This window comes from Palaemon carinicauda, chromosome 23 (genome assembly GCF_036898095.1).
Source record: "Palaemon carinicauda isolate YSFRI2023 chromosome 23, ASM3689809v2, whole genome shotgun sequence".
Classification (NCBI taxonomy): domain Eukaryota; kingdom Metazoa; phylum Arthropoda; class Malacostraca; order Decapoda; family Palaemonidae; genus Palaemon; species Palaemon carinicauda.
The window spans coordinates 110,759,978-110,773,003 of NC_090747.1; the positions used below are offsets into that span (position 1 = coordinate 110,759,978).

The 13,026-nt window shown below is 46.2% G+C and overlaps 1 protein-coding gene across 1 annotated transcript in view; it reads left to right on the forward strand.

Moving 5' to 3' along the window:
- The first annotated feature begins 2,627 nt into the window (after window positions 1-2,627).
- LOC137617365 (TIP41-like protein) overlaps window positions 2,628-13,026 on the forward strand; it is a 29,108-nt gene continuing 18,709 nt past the window's right edge. Inside the window, exon 1 of the mRNA XM_068347384.1 lies at window positions 2,628-2,738. The gene's annotated coding sequence lies outside the window, so the exon portion shown is untranslated. The remainder of the gene's footprint in view (window positions 2,739-13,026) is intronic.

The window sequence follows — 13,026 nt, forward strand, 5'->3', positions numbered from 1 at the left end:
CACCACAGCCACTGTAATTAGTTACTAAATAAGCCACCACAGCCACTCTGATTAGCTTAATTCATACATATATACATACATACATACATACATACATTGTAATTACATTGTAATTACCTTGATTCATACATACGTACGTTGTAATTGACTTAATACATACATACATACATACATACATACATATGAAACAAAAGTTTGATTTAGAATATACATATTATATAAGTCTTGCGTTCATACCTACACATCTTTTCTTATTTCAAATTACTTATAATAACAAATATACGCTGAGTAATAATTCCCAATAAACCCATTAAAAGATCTGTTATTTTCGCTTGATCTAAATGTGATCGTTATATGCAAATCCTCCCATCCTGCTTTCGCCTTCTTAGCATTCCTTAATGAAACTCTCTGACGTAATTATAAAAGTTGAACGCTGTCTTTCCTTCGACCTTGGGATAAAAAAGGCAAAAGAATGTCTAAGTGATCAGTTTTAATTTTTCCAAAAAAATGGAAGTTCACGATTCTACTAACTTTGTGTGTGTGTGAGAGAGAGAGAGAGAGAGAGAGAGAGAGAGAGAGAGAGAGAGAGAGAGAGAGAGAGAGAGAGAGATTCGACCTTATTATTATTATTATTATTATTATTATTAGTAGTAGTAGTAGTAGTAGTAGTAGTAGTAGTAGAAGTAGTAGTAGTAGTAGTATTACTTGCTAAGCTACAACCCTGGCTGGAAAAGCAGGATGCTATAAGCCTAGGGGCTCCAACAGGAAAAATTGCCCAGTGAGGAAAGGAAAAAAGGAAAATAGAATATTTTAATAAGAGTAACATTAAAATAAATATCTCCTATATAATTATAAAAACTTTAACAAAACAAGAGGAAGAGAAATAAGATAGAATAGCGTGCTCGAGTGTACCCTCAAGCAAGAGAACTGTAACCCAAGACAGTGGAAGACCATGGTACTGAGGCTATGGCACTAACCAAGACTAGAGAACAATGGTTTGGTTTTGGGGTGTCCTTCTCCTAGAAGAGCTGCTTCCCATAGCTAAAGAGTCTCTTCTTCCCTTACCAAGAGGAAAGTAGACATTGAACAATTACAATACAGTATTATTATTATTATTATTATTATTATTATTATTATTATTATTATTATTATTATTATTATTGATTGCTAAGCTAGTAACCCTTTGAGATAAGAAAAGCTAAATGAATTTGTAAGTGATCAGTTTATTTTTTTTCCTAAAATAAAAAGTTCATGACCACTAGCTTTTCTGTGTGTGTGTGTGTGTGTGTGTGTGTGTGTGTAATGTAGCAGAACCTTACCCATCCTGAGTGGAGTACTTTTAATGTGGCGAAAGGATTTATGTATGGGCATGATCAGCAAAGTTGTACAGGGCCACCCATACTAGGTTGGTTTGCTGTGAGTGAGCAGACGAAAATATCCCATTATCACCAATTCGGAGTGGCCAACGTGGTGATGAAAATGGTCAAACTCCAGACATGACTAAGGACATGCCTGAGGCCTTTGTCCTGCAGTGGACTTGAAAGGACTTCATTTGATGTTGTTTGATTATTATTATTATTATTATTATTATTATTATTATTATTACAAGCTAATCTATAACCAAAGTTGGAAAAGCAAAATGTTATAAACCCAAGGGCTTCAACAGGGAAAAATAGCCCAGTGAGGAAAAGCAAGGAAATAACTAAACTACAAGAGAAGTAATAAACAATCAATCAATCAGAGGTTGAACTATATAGAAAATATCTCAGGTTTTATAAATTTTCTTTCATTATTAACATCTTTTTACCGATCTCAACTTAATTCAATTGATAATTAATTAAAAGAATAATTAAATAAACTAATAGTTTTATCGCAGTAAATATTTCCTAGAGACGCTTTTTGCTTCCATGTGACGAAAAAAAAACAGACAATAATTAATTTGTAGTGCTGATACACACACACTCTCTCTCTCTCTCTCTCTCTCTCTCTCTCTCTCTCTCCTCTCTCTCTCTCTCTCTCTCTCTCTCTCTCTCTCTCTCTCAACAGAAGGATGAGAAGCAACATGTTACTGTAATTTACGAACATTTCTTTGTCTTATCACAAACGCCTCATTATGTAAATCATCTTCTTCCTTGTTGAACATCAGACAGATGTGAAAACCACAACTCAAAAATCTTTAAATTTAACTTAAATCATGTGTAGTGAAATAGATGCATTCATTTGTCATTTGCAACAAAACCCAGTCTCAACATCATAGAAACATTACTTTTAGTCTCATTAACGTTTTCTGCACTTATTTCCAAAAATATATTGGTTTTGTCTGTGTTTATTCATTACGTGCTAGCAATTGAGCACTCAAGTATTGTAGGTCCTATTTAATAATTTTAGATATCTATGCTATTTCCAAAAAATTTTCTACTTCCCGTAATCATATCTCCAGCATTGTAAGAAAATAAAGTTTCTCTCCAGTGTATGTCTAATATTAAAAATCAGTCAAACATACATCGAAATTACAATAAAAGCATTATTTACAATATGTTCATTTTACATTAAATATAAACTTATATATGTAGGTATTTCAATAGAACCCAACAAGGTGATTCATGAGAACTCCATCATCCTAACAAGTAGAATTTTGCCAATTGTGTTTTGACTATTTATCACTAACATAAACATCGAAGTTTTTACCAATTCCTCCACTTCTACGCCTCTTTATTCAGAGCATTGTCAGCTGTAAGGTAATTGATACCAAAGCATTTTAGTGAGATTTTAGGGTTTTGGTTAGTCAATCTAACCTAATAATTATGTCCCTTGGTTAAAGAAATGACTTTATGTACTATGGCCCAAGGGACGTAAAGACAGGATAGAATAGGTTGGTGTGTCATAAGTATACACTAATTTATCACAGATTTGTCCGGTAATAATTTAGTTTTGGTCAGTTACCTATTTCGTAACTATAGATAGGGTTTCTATATTTTTTGGAGCTTTTGTATAACAGCGGCCAGTTCCTCATGTGTTGGTTAAAAATGGACATTAACTCACCAAAATTTTCGGATTGGTAATTTTGTATATTATTCCATCGTGTGACTTCGCACAAGAAATATATGATTTCCTATAGCAAATAACGTGATTTAACCGATTATGATGACCATTTCAATCGCAAACAAACAGATCAACCAATTCGGTTAGTTATAAGTTGACGAATTGGTTGATGTTATTACGGATGAAATGAATGAGAAAACCAGTTAAATCACGATATCTACTATAGGAAATCATATATTTCCTGGGTAATTTTGTATATTATTCCATCGTGTGACTTTGCACAAGAAATATATGATTTCCTATAGCAAATAACGTGATTTAACCGATTATGATGACCATTTCAATCGCAAACAAACAGATCAACCAATTCGGTTAGTTATAAGCCCCACCCAAAACCCCCGGGTTCCCAAAGGGGGTCCCCCATTATCGGCGGGAAAGAGTGTTATTTTCGAAGGGAGCGTAATTTTTCCTATAAGAAAAAGTAGTTGGAATACTAGGATACATTGAGATGTAATAATATACAATGAAACCAAATTTTCCCCCCTTACCTAACCTACAAGCCATGTCCTTGCCTACATATGTAAGAGGGGGAGGGGTAACGCGGTTCTATTGTAGTTAATGACAGGGTAATGTAATCTAGGGAAAAAAACTACTTGTTTCTGTAGAAAAAGGTCCGTTCTCTTCAAAAATGACGCTCGTTTCTGTCGGAAATGAATAGTGCCAGAAATATATATATATATATATATATATATATATATATATATATATATATATATGTTAGCGTAACGTTGCTAATGTTAGCGAAGCGAGCCAGTGGTGGAACAAGAACCATTATATTTAGCGTTGCTAATGTTAGCGTGGGCAGCTCAACATTACCGCTTGCCAGTACATATGAGCTTGATTTTGTTTTCTGGTGAGCGAAGCGAGCCCACAGCGGAACAAGAGCCATTTTATTTAAACATTTTAACAGAAAATATATTTTTTCCTTTAGTAGATAATATGATTTAACCGGTTTTCACCTTCATTTCAACCGCAACAACAACCAGTTCAGCTACTTGTAGTTTGTCGAACTGGTTGTTCTGGTTGTTTGCGGTTGAAATGAAGGTTAAATTCGGTTAAATCATGTTCTTTGCTATAGGAAAATATATATTTTCTGTTCGAAATGATACCCTGTAGACTTGTAAAACTTTACCACTAACGCCCCCATCGACCCCCCCTACACTGCCGTATTCTATGTTAGTCATAATGATACATACAGGTGGCTGCGATCATACATACACCCCTATATTTTTTTCACTGAATTATTCTGAACTTCATATTGGAAATCAGTAGGCTTTTTTAAAATTGTCGTAGCCCTAGGACTAACGTGTCATTTCGGGTTGGCAAGCAAGGAAAATAGTGGAGGGGGTGTATGTATCATAGCGGCCACCTGTATGGGTCTCAGGGGGCCCGTTATCCCTCCCCCCCTGTTAGTTAAGTAGGTAAGGAAATGGCTTGTAGGTTAGGGGGGAAAGTTTATTTTAGTTAATGTCCATTATTAATCCACGTGGGAGGAACTGGCCGCTGATATGCAAAGGCTCCTAGCAGAGGTTAGGGAACTATCTTATCCTAATAATTCACGGAGCCTTTGTAGTATGTTGGGACAGGGTTGGTATTGCGAGAAAATAGAGTAAAAACCGTCAGAAATCGGCTGTTTTGTTTTTTTTCGCTGGAATTATAATCGAATGAAATATTATTTAATTCAATAGTTTTGTAAATGCTTGTCCCAACAGTCTACATACTAGGACCACTCAGTGCATATATGAAACTTGCAATAATAGCCTACAAGAAACATATTGGAAAACCGAGAAAACCTTAGTTGTGTGCTTGACATTTCATATGATATTAAATAACGGAAATTTCACTCGTTTGTCCCAACGTTCTTCATACTAGGAACACTCGACGGACACAGGTGGGAACCTGGGGCTTTGGGTGTGGTTAAATAGGGCAAAACGTAATTATTTAACACTGAGATTTGTAAAAGGTCACAAAACCTAACAAATCCCCCTAGCCTAACAATTCCTAGGTCACAATCCCTAGGCGAGGGCTTGCCCCCGGACCTCCTTCCCAGGTCACAACCCCTGACCAGCTAACCTAGTAGGTCCCAGATCACAACCCCTAGCTGGGGCAAGCTCCCGGACCGCCTTCACAGTCACAGCCCCTTGCCAGATTTGTAAAAGGCCACAGAACCTCACAAACCCAACTAACCTTACCTAATAATTCCCAGGTCACAGCCCTTAGCTGGGGCAAGCCCCCGGACCCCCTTCCCAGGTCACATACTAAAACAAAATTAAGAATAAATCCTTACATTATGATAAAGTTGATGAAAAATAAATCTCTCTCTTACGTAATAAAAGAGATGGGCAGCACTGTAAATTATATTTGTTCCGTAACTGGAATACAAACCAACGCTATTTATAGGGGTATTACTTTCGGCGAAGCTGAAAGGACGAGCCTTCATAATTTAGCGAGAGTTAACTACCCATCTCATTAGTTACCAGGGGGTAGGGGGGGTTAGCTAGCTACCCCTCTCACCCACACACCTGTGATTATGTTTCACTTTGCTTTTGGCTCGGATGGAGAATGGTGGTTACCGCTCTTCCTCCTCGCCTTTTTTTGAACTGCCATTAATCTTTGACTTTTTAACGTATATATATATATATATATATATATATATATATATATATATATATATATATATATATATATATATATGTGTGTGTGTGTGTGTGTGTGCGTATGTGTGTGTGTGTGTGTGACAGCGTAGTATGGCAGGTTCTCAAAGATGGAGAACCTTCCCTTTCAACCTTTCTTCCTTGGACATCGGTCATCTTCATAGGGGATGGCTTTGCGTGCAACCCGGCCGCCGCCGCAGGGGAATCTTCATTGCTTGGATACTACTCTGTTCGGGGGTTATCGTCGTCTTCCCCTCTACGTGTTCTTAAAAGGAATCCTCTGGGGGAAGGGAATGCGGCCCTTTTGGAGCTAGACTTCGGACTTGCACTTTCTGAAGGTCATCGCCGCTCACTCGTTGGCGGCCGGCAGAATACTCCACCGGGATAATACCTTTCCTGTGTGCGTGTTAGGTTGCGCTTCGGAATGCTTTTCTTCATTAATTAAGTAAAATTATAACTGTTGTATTTTAAGTTTTCAGCTTCGTCTCCATGGGGAACATCCTTCCCGTCGGAGGGTTTGTAGTTCCCTCGAGTAGTTATTTTTCTCAGCTGAATTAATTAAATGTAATTCTTGTTTGTTCCGTAACTGGAATACAAACCACGCTATTTAAAGTGGGTAATTACTTTCGCGTAGCTGAAAGGACGAGCTATAAAGTTTTAACGAGGGATTATTACCCCACTGCTAGTTAGCAGGGGGTAAGGAGGGTAGTTAGCTACTCTCCCCCCTCACACACCTGTGTTGTAGCTCCAATTTTACTTTGGCTCGGGTGTTGATCATACGTGTCCGCTTTCACCCTCGCCTCTTTGACAGCCATTAATCATTGCTTTTTCTTTATTTTTCTCAGTGTTGTGAAATTGGCCTCTACAATGCGGAAGTGCCCTGGGTTACCTGACCGCCATTGTGGGACCTTCATGTCTTCCATCGAGACGGATCCTCACACCTTATGCCCCTATTGTAGGGGTCAGCGGTGTGAAAGTGATAATGTTTGTATGGAATGTAGGGAGTGGCCTACCTCCCAGTGGGAGAGGTTTTCTCGGTGCCGGAAGAAGAAGTCCAGACGGGATATTTCTCCTTCAAAGGTTTCTTTGAAGAAGGAAAATCCTAAGGACTCTTCTTCCGTAGCCCAAACCTCCTCCGAAACTCCCACTCGGTCGGCCTCTCGTGAGAGGCCGTCGAGTGGTAGCGTAGGTCGTACTGTTGTTGACCGATCTCGGGGTTTGGAAGAGGGAGTTGCCTCCCATAGCGAGACAGCTCCTCCTCCTCCCCCGGGGGAGGATTTAATTATTTTTCCTGTTAATAATGATCTTTTGCAGCTTTGGGCTTCCTTGGGGCTTCAGGGTTCGCCCTTCAAGGAAGCCCTGTTTGACATGATCAGGTTGGGAGCAGCTGTCAAACAGTCACCGGCGGTAGCAGAGGTTGACCCTCTGTCTATTATCGAGGCTGTTGTGGCAGACGCTTCCAATGAGAGTGTTCAAACCCCTGCTCCTGTTGTAGCTGAAGGCTTAGCTCCCCCCTCCGAACATCCTTCGAGGGAGGATCTAAGTCCAACGGTCTCTCCTGCGGGTGATTCTCCCCCCGGGGGAGTTCACTGACAGAGACTCCTCTTCGGAGGACTGCCGATGGTTTGCCTGCTGCTCCCAGAGGACGCATCCGACCTAAGGCTCGCCTTCCTCTTCGTCGCCGAGGTCTTCCTTCTCCTCACAAGGGTGTTAGGAGGCGCCTCTTCGGATCTTCATCCTCGCAGTCCCCCGCAGAGGACCTTCAGCTACCGTTCCTGCTACTTCCTTGGACCTGGACCTCTCCGCAGATCGTTTGCGATCTCCTACGCCTGCCAGACCTGCTGACCTGCCTTCACCTTTCCTGGCTGCTGACGCGCTGTGGGCACCCACACATCCCGTTTTTATACGGGCACCGGTCCCATTGTGTGTAAGTCCCTTAAGCGCCAGGTTTCCCCTGTGCGCCAACGTTCGCCTGCGCGCCCGCGCACTACTGCGCGCAAGCGCTCACCGGTTGCTGCCTCATCTCGCCAACGCTCTCCTGCACGCCCACGAGCTCCTGTACGCCCACGATCTCCTGTTCGCCCACGATCTCCTGTTCGTCCTGCAGTTCCAGAGACTACGTGCCCACGATCTCCTGCTCGCCAACGGACCTCTGCTCGCTCTCGGTCTGATACACGCCATGGACGCCCTCGGTCTCCTGCTCGTCAGCAGTCTCCTGCTCGTCAGCGATCTCCTGCGCGCCAGCGCTCTCCTGCACGCCAACGCTTGCCTGCTCGTCATTGCTCACCTGCTCGCCCTTGATCTTCGGATCAGGGCTCCAAGGAGATATCTTCTTCCTCTCCTGCTCGCCAGCATTCTCCTCCACGATCCCCAACTCGCCATCAGACCTCGCCATCCCTTGCCTTCGCGCCATTGCCCACAGTCTCCATCTCGCGCCCACTGCCAGAACTTCGGTTCTCGACGAGCACCCTTCTGCGCGCTAGGGATATTCCCCCTGCACGCACGCGCCCTACGGCTTCGCCCTTACGGGCCTTTCATCATCCTGTGGCTGCACTTGATCCAAGGTCTCCGGAACGCGCACCAACGCACCCCGTCACCTACGCGCCCTGTCGCCTGCGCGCCCACGCGCTCTGACGCCTGCGCGCCCACAAGCTCCTTCTCCTGCGCCATCGTCCGCCCACGCACCATCGCTCGCCCACATGCACCTGCGCCCGCACTCACGCGAGCAATCGCCCCCCGAGCTAGGCAATGGCCTATCGCGCGAGCACGATACCCATTACGATGCCCAGCGCGAACCACACCGCGTGCCCACACAGGATCCGGCAGTACGCGTCAGGTCATCTTCATTTCTTTTCAGGCAGACCCAGTTGTAGTTTCCACTCCTAGGGATCTTACGATCCCCTTCCCTCCAGAGGGTGTCTCTGACAGCGCTGCTGTCAGTCGGCTGCCCTGGTTTGGGCCCTTGATCAGAGCGGTTACACAGACTTTCAAGCCCGCTTTCTCTGAACTAGGCCTCAAATCAGCGGCTATCTCGGCCCCCCTGAAGAGGAAGAGAGGAGTGGACGACGTGGTTACTTCTCCAAGGGCGAAACTGGTTCCTCGGAAGCTATCGAGGAAGGCTCCCTCCCCTCCCCAGACTTTCTCTCCATCCCCCGTGGACGAGGGTTTTCTGTCCTCGGGATTCTCGTGACGTGAGGCGTTCTCCCATCGCACCAATGGGAGAAACCCCACCTCGCGCCGAGAAGTCTCCTCGGGTGGAGGCAGAGAAGAGCCCCCCACCATCTTTGTTGGAATCCTGCATCCCTCCCAGGAGGGAGTCGAAGGACTCCAAGACGGTCCCGAAATCTTCTTCGAGGATCAGACCAGAACCAGCTAAGCCCACGGATAACGTCCACGAGTCCCCCCAAGAAGAGCCTTTGGGGACTGGAGACCTTGCTGCTAGTCCATCAGGAGGAGAGCCGCAGGAGTCGGAGCATGCCTTCTGGCAAGTTTTGGCTCTCATGAGGAACCTTAACGGATTTTCGGATCCGGAGATTCCTCCTCGAGAGGGCAAGGACACGGTTCTGGACCAAGTCTTTGGTACTCAAAAGCCCCCTAAAACCAGCGCGGCTTTGCCCTTGTCCCAGGGGGTCAAGAGTGCCAGAGATAAGGTCGACAGCCAGCTCTCCGAGCTAGCCTCCTCCAGCCGTTCCAGCGCTGGAAACAAACTCCTCCCACCTCCTCGTGTCCATCAAAGGAGGTACTTTGAAATCATCGAGGAGTCCTGTTTAGCTCTTCCCCTCCACCACTCGGTGGAAGAGCTCTCCAGGGGAGTCCCTCTCGAGAGATTCTCCAACCGGCCAGTGTCGTTCTCGGCCTTGGAGATTCTCTGCCAGGAGAAGGTAGCGAAGTGTGCCATGCAGGCCACTTCGTGGCTGGATATCTGGCTGGGATCTCTTGGCATCCTGATACGATCCGAAGACTTGTCTAAGGAGAGTACCAGGAAGGCCTTGGAGACCTTCCTTCTTTCAGGCACTCGTACCATCGAGTTTCTGGCCCACCAAGTCTCGAACTTGTGGGCTAACACTATCCTGAAACGCCGTGATACGGTGTCTGAAAGATTCAACTCGAAGGTCCCCAACACCGAGGTCAGTAATCTCAGACATTCCTCCCTTTTGGGGTGTAGTCTGTTTGAGCCGAAAGATGTAGAGCAGGCGGCTGAGAGGTGGAGGAAGTCCAACTAAGACTCCCTCCTCCAGAGGGCTTTAACATCAAAGCCCTATAAGCCTCCAGCACCTCAACAACCTCGCCCTGCAAAGACGACAAAACCGGCAGTAGCAGCAAAGGCAGCGGTGTCCAAACAGCCCTTTCCCGTCAAAGACAGGAGAGGCAAGAAGTCCTCCAGGGGAGGCAAGAATCCTAGGGGGAGTGGCTGAGGTCGCAAACGCTAGGATTGGCAGTCCCCTCGCATGTCCACCAGTGGGGGGATGCGTCCAAAGTTGCGCGAGAAGGTGGCAGCAACTCGGGGCCGATTCCTGGACAATCTCCGTGATCAGCCAAGGATATCGCGTCCCATTCGTAACATCTCTTCCTCCCCTGACAGCGAATCCAGTGTCGTTGAGCTCTCTTGCCATGGGATTGGCAAGAGGGCAAGCCCTTTGGGCAGAAGTCAAGACCATGTTGAAGAAGGATGCTCCCCAAGAGGTCGTCGACGGGTCCCCAGGCTTCTACAGTCGACTCTTTCTTGTAAAGAAGGCGTCTGGAGGCTGGAGACCAGTCATCGACCTCTCAGCTCTGAACAGGTTTGTCAAGCAGACCCCATTCAGCATGGAGACGGCAGACAAGGTCAGACTCGCAGTGAGACCGCGAGACTTCATGTGCACACTGGATCTGAAGGACGCGTGCTTCCAGATCCCAATCCATCCGTCTTCAAGGAAGTACTTAAGATTCAGCCTAGACAACAAGATCTACCAGTTCAAGGTGCTGTGTTTCGGTCTCTCCACAGCACCTCAGGTTTTCACCAGAGTGTTCACCCTTATCTTCGTGGGCACACAAGATCGGCATCCGTCTCCTCCGTTATCTGGACGACTGGCTGATCTTAGCAGACTCGGAGTCAACCCTTCTTCGACACCGAGACAAACTTCTGGGAATTTGCCAAGATCTAAGGATCATGGTAAATCTCGAGAAGTCTTCTCTGCTTCCTTCCCAAAGACTGGTATATCTAGGCATGATATTGGACACCAATCTCCACAGAGCCTTCCCATCAGACGACAGGATAGCAAGGCTGAGGAAGGTCGCAAGTCCTTTCCTCAGACGAGACGAACTCCCAGCCCAATCGTGGTTACGTCTCCTCGGCCATCTCTCATCCTTGGTCCGTCTAGTTCCCAACGGTCGCCTCAGAATAAGATCTCGCGGAACGGACAGACCTTCAGTGGTGGGTGGCAGACAAGAACCTACGAAAGGAGTGGATTTTCTCGTCCTCCCCCCGGATTTGATGCTGTTTTCGGACGCCTCAAAGAAAGGGTGGGGGGCCCATGTTCTGAACCACAGGACCTCAGGCCTGTGGTCAGAATCAGAAAAGTGCCTCCATATAAATCTGCTAGAAATGAAGGCCGTTTTTCTGGCCCTTCAACAGTTCCAACAGCACCTGGCGGGTCACTCTGTGGTGGTGATGAGCGACAACACCACAGTAGTGGCTTACATCAACAAGCAGGGAGGTACCTTTTCAGAACAGCTATTCCATCTTGCAGTAGAGATACTGAGATGGACCGAAGTCCACTCGATTTCACTTTTTGCTCGCTTCATTCCAGGCAAAAGGAATGTGCTCGCCGACAGTCTGAGCAGAGTGTCTCAGATAGTGAGTACCGAGTGGTCTTTGGATCGTCAAGTAGCCAACAAAGTCCTGACTTTGTGGGGTTCCCCGATTGTGGATCTGTTAGCGACAGCCTTGAATTTCAAACTGCCGCTGTAATGTTCCCTAGTCCCGGACCCCAAGGCTCTCTGGCAAGATGCTTTCCAACACCGGTGGGACAACATCGACGTATACGCCTTTCCCCCGTTCTGTCTGATGAGGAGGGTACTCAACAAGACCAGACTATCGGTCAACCTCTCGATGACTCTCATAGCTCCGCTGTGGCATCACGCGGAATGGTTCCCGGACCTTCTGCAACTCCTTACGGAGCCTCCGAGAGAACTCCCTCCACGACACGAGCTACTCAAACAACCACACGCCAACATCTTTCACAAAGCCGTAGCTTCGCTTCGGCTTCACGCCTGGAGACTATCCAGCATCTCCTCGCAGAGAGAGGATTTTCGCAACAAGTTGCGGAAAGGATGTCTGGACACATGCGAAAGTCATCCGCAGGAGTCTACCAGGCGAAGTGGAGAGTTTTCTGTGCTTGGTGTCGTGGAAGGGGTATCTTGCCACTCGATGCCACTATTCCAGCAATAGCGGAGTTCTTCGTGTATTTGCGAGATGAAATGCGCCTTTCAGTCTCGGCAGTGAAAGGCTATCGCTCAGCCTTAAGTCTAGCCTTCAGGCTCAAAGAAGTGGACATTTCTTCTTCGCTAGAACTTTCCCTACTCATACGTAGTTATGAACTTACCTGCCCTCAGTCGGAAGTGAGACCTCCTCCATGGAACGTGGTTCGAGTCCTCAGATCTCTTAAGAGACCTCCCTACGAACCATTACGCCAGGCTTCAGAACGCCACCTGACTTGGAAGACGGTGTTCCTACTAGCTTTGGCGTCAGCCAAGCGAGTTAGCGAACTTCATGGTCTCTCGTATGACATCGCCCATTCAAGGGGATGGGGGGAGGTAACGTTCAGCTTCGTCCCTGAGTTTTTTGCTAAGACTCAGAATCCGGGAGTGCCGGACCCTCGCTTCGACTCCTTCCGGATTTCGAGTCTTCGTTCCGTAACAGATGACCCAGACCATCTCCTACTGTGCCCAGTAAGGAGTCATAGGCTATACCTGAAGAGAACAGCTGCAGTTCGTCCCCAAGTGCGGGCTTTGTTTGTCAGCACTGGGAGATCGAAGAGGAGGGTTACCAAGAACACCATCTCAGCATGGATTCGAAAGGCCATCCATCTGTCCCTGAATCCTGACCCTCCTCCGTCACGTTGCCCTAAAGCTCATGATGTCAGGGGAGTAGCTACCTCTCTGGCCTTCAAGAAAAACTTCTCTGTGACGCAGGTTCTGCAAGCAGGGGTGTGGAAGCGTCAAACGACCTTCATAGCCTACTACCTGCAAGACGTGACCCACAGGAGGCTCGATACGTTCTCTATCGGCC